Source organism: Panthera uncia, assembly GCF_023721935.1.
Source record: "Panthera uncia isolate 11264 chromosome A1 unlocalized genomic scaffold, Puncia_PCG_1.0 HiC_scaffold_17, whole genome shotgun sequence".
NCBI lineage: Eukaryota > Metazoa > Chordata > Mammalia > Carnivora > Felidae > Panthera > Panthera uncia.
The window spans coordinates 16,435,495-16,439,453 of NW_026057577.1; the positions used below are offsets into that span (position 1 = coordinate 16,435,495).

At 37.5% G+C, this 3,959-nt stretch overlaps 1 long non-coding RNA gene across 1 annotated transcript in view; it reads right to left on the minus strand.

Annotated features, from left to right (window-relative positions):
• Positions 1-2,734, minus strand: part of LOC125935432 (uncharacterized) — a 13,472-nt gene extending 10,738 nt beyond the window's left edge. The window contains exon 1 of the long non-coding RNA XR_007461671.1: positions 1,971-2,734. This is a non-coding gene — a long non-coding RNA (uncharacterized LOC125935432). The remainder of the gene's footprint in view (positions 1-1,970) is intronic.
• Between the last annotated feature and the right edge of the window lie 1,225 nt (positions 2,735-3,959).

The window sequence follows — 3,959 nt, forward strand, 5'->3', positions numbered from 1 at the left end:
ATATATATATATATATATATATATATATATATATATATATATAATATAGCCACATTGGTGAATTACATTGGCAGTCTACCAAACAGAAATTTCAAGGAACAGGTGGTTATGACATTAAAATGAATAGAATCTCTTTTTCCCGGTAACAAAGGAAACGGGGTTTCTAAAAGTAGAGTGTGCATATTTCATAAAGAATATTTCATTTTCAATAGAAGATGAGTTTATTAGTGATAAAGATAAATTTAATTATGAAACATGGTATCTTGAGCAGGTAAATGAAAGTAAATCTGCATTCGATATACAATTTTTAAAATATGATCAGTTCATCTAGAAGAAATACAGCACAAAAACAGGTTCCTTGGAGAAAAAATAGAATACAGGAAATGACAAGTATTTTTTGTTTTGATACCAGGCAAGAACTTTTTTCCAAAAGTCCTATTGCAGTATTTACAGAAGCAATTCCTTGGATTTCCACAACCACCCAAGAAATAATATCACAAACACATCGATGACTACATTTTCAAGTTCTGAAAATTTATCTTCTCAGACAGTGAGGTGCTTGAGGGGAAAAAAATTTTTTTTAGTAAATTACAATTAATGACTACAATTGTTACCATCAAGTTTGAACATGTGACCTGCCTCACACCTGTCAGATGGAGAAAAGGCATTCCTTTTACACCTCATTTCAGTTAGGAGATCCCAAACCACTAAATGACCAACACGGCCCATGCCACCCATTTAAGGGTGTGCAGGCCAGCAAGCACCCTCTGAATGTCCCATTGGCAGATTCCAGCCATTTGCTTCTTTGCCATCCTGCATGTGAGATTAGAATTAAGGCCACTTAATGGAAGATTCGCCCAGTGATGGTGGAAAAAGGGAATGAGCAGCCAATGAGGAACGAAAGAGCAATGGGGCAGGAAAGGGTTTGCTTTTGCTGGAAAAGCAGTGGCGGGGAAAACTGTGGCACTAAGGATCCCAGGGCTTGCCCGGGAAAGATAGAATCTGCTCCAACAGGAAATTGACAAAATCACATGCAACCTATTCATAAACACTAGTCCCTTCTCGCAGGTTTGGACCAGAGGGTCAGGGAACATTTTCCTGAATCAAGGTACTTTGCAGTTTGTCTTGTCACAGGATTCAAGAAATAGAAGCCTGTTGCTCTTGAAAAACACCCCTGACACAGGGGGTAATGAAAGGTGCCCATTTTGCTTCAGGCCATGATTCAGCTTTCTCATCCCTTGTACCCTTTCTCCATTCCGTGTCCTCCTACCCCTGTCCTACTCTCACATCCCTTCTCTCTCCTTCCCTCTGTTCTTCACTCCCACTCTCCCTTCTTTAAAGGTAAAGAAATGATCCACTTTCAACTCCTTAGCAAACAGGGACAATGTGTTTTTTTGTTTGTTTGTTTGCTTGCTTAATAAAGAGGAAGGAGGTAGCTGGTTTCCTACCCCTTTGGCTTAAAGTGTCCTCTTGTAAATTTTAGAGGCCCAAACTGTTTTTAAATATTTTAATGTTTATTTATTTTTGAGAGGGAGAGAGAGGGGAGAGAGTCAGAGAGACAGAGAGACAGAGTGGAAGCAGGGGATGGGCAGAGAGAGGAGAAGACACAGAATCCAAAGCAGGCTCCAGGCTCTGAGCTATCAGCACAGAGCCCAACATGGGGCTCCAACCCACCAACCTCAAGATCCTGACCTGATCTGAAGTGGATGCTTATTGATTGAGCTACCCAGGCACCCCTAGGGATCCAACCTTCTGATTTGCAGGGCAAGATCCAGGGCCTTCTAACTAGTGGGACTATAAACCCACACCTCTGAAATGGAGCTTAAAGTTTCTCAGGAGACACACAGGACATAACCCCTAAATTAGTCTTCTTGTATCTGGAGGAGATAAATCTTAATTATCTTCTGCATTACTGTATAAATCTGTTTGAAATCCTGTCCAGATTTGGTAGTTGATTTCATGCTACTTACACGCCTGTAAACCTGATAATGTTTACTCGATAACACAATGTGTTCTTTCTCTCTTCTTCACTGGTGTGGAGGTTGTTTTAGTTCCCCATCCTTCTGTCCTCTCTCCTTCTTTGTTACCACTTTTCTTTCTTTTCACAAATACCGAGAAGGGACAGAGAGCACTATGGTAAATACAAAAAGACATCGGAGCGTAACAACCTGGACTAAAAGGTTAAAACAAAACCATCTTATTTGTTTCAGTCTCTTTAACTTCCCCATCAGGATTTTAAAATACAGGTTTTCTTTTTCTTGCTAAATCGGGTGTTATTTCAGTTAACTTTTAATCATTTTTTTTCCTTGTTGTGATTATCTGGTTATTGTTTACCCAGGAAATATTTTTTTCTGCCTGCATTATTTTTAGCTCTGGTTGCAAAAAATCCTAACAAAGTGTTTGTTAATTCCGTTGTTTTTGCATGACTCATGGTGTGTTGTCTAACATTATTGATGCATGAGGCTTGTAAATACCTGAGCTTGAAAGGGGAAGGATTCAATGCTGTCTGAGAAGTTGAATCTTTTACTGCCATTAATCAACTAAAGTCTATGTGCTTCCCTTGAAAGCAAGTTTGATTACTCTAACACTTTTTTTCTTTTTTAAGTTATAAGCCAAACTTAATCTTTGAAAGCAAGATAATAGAAATATATTTAAATGTTTACAGCTTATTACAAAATTAGAATATTCATTGCATTCTACTTCTGTTTGAAGTTAACCAACTCACATTGAAGTTAACCAATCGTATCATATATATATATTGATATCATATATGATATATATACATATGATATAATATATTATATAGATAGATATAGATATAGATATAGATATAGATATACATATACATATACATATACATATACATATACATATACATATACATATAGATGGCCTTAATGTTTCCCTCAGTTTGACTAAATTTTAGATAGGTTCCTTCCTGACTACAGACCCCTGACTTCTATTCTTTTAGAGGACATATTTTAGAAAACTTAAAATTATAAATTATTTCTTTGTCCTTTGAGATGTGAATCTTGTCCCAACTTCTTGCCAGTGTCTTTGGATTCAGGACTGTCTTTCTCAAGGACCTGGGGGCCATCCCTTTGAAATGCAGACATCAAGAAAGATAGAGCCCATCTTCAAGCTCTGTGACAGGATAGGATCCTAACTTTGATAAGCGCCAATTAGCAATCACAGATGACTTAATCACTTTAACCGACCGGATAAAGTCCTCCAGCACTGTTTCACTGCTCACCCGAGGGCTTAAAAACTCTTTTGCCTTTGTTTCAATGGAGCATATATATTACATTTTATTTAAGTATAAAATGGATTCTATATATTCTATACATATTTATACATATGCATTTTATACATTTTATATGTATGTATACACATCTACATATTTTATGCATATATAAATATATATTAAACATATTTATGCACACACCCCCATATATATATATGCAAAAATCTAAATTTAATAACACCAGAGCCAAGTACTAGGGTTGAAGCAGATATAGAAGATACAGACCATTCTATTTTTAAAATAACACTATTGTTTCATTCTACACTCTTCACTGGTCCCTTCCTGTCCCAACACATGAACACACACACACACACACACACACACACACACAGCAAATCTAGAGCCTCTGTAGCTTTGGAGTGGAGTTATCCAGGAGTCTTTCTGTCATCTGTGAGCAAGGAGGAGCTGATCCTATCTGGAGAAGGGAGGGGAGGTTCACCCCTTTCTTAGCTCCTGGGAAGATTCTTGCTGGATTGTATATAGATCAGGACTCTCAGTCTCCTCACGTGGAATGATAATGTTGTTGATAGGACAAGTAGACATTGTTCTAGGATTAAGCATCAAGGGCTTGCTTATGTGGTCTCTGTACTTGAGTATTTCCCTTCTCCTTCATTACATGTTGGGCCATCCAGAGAAACTTCATGTCTGTCTTGTC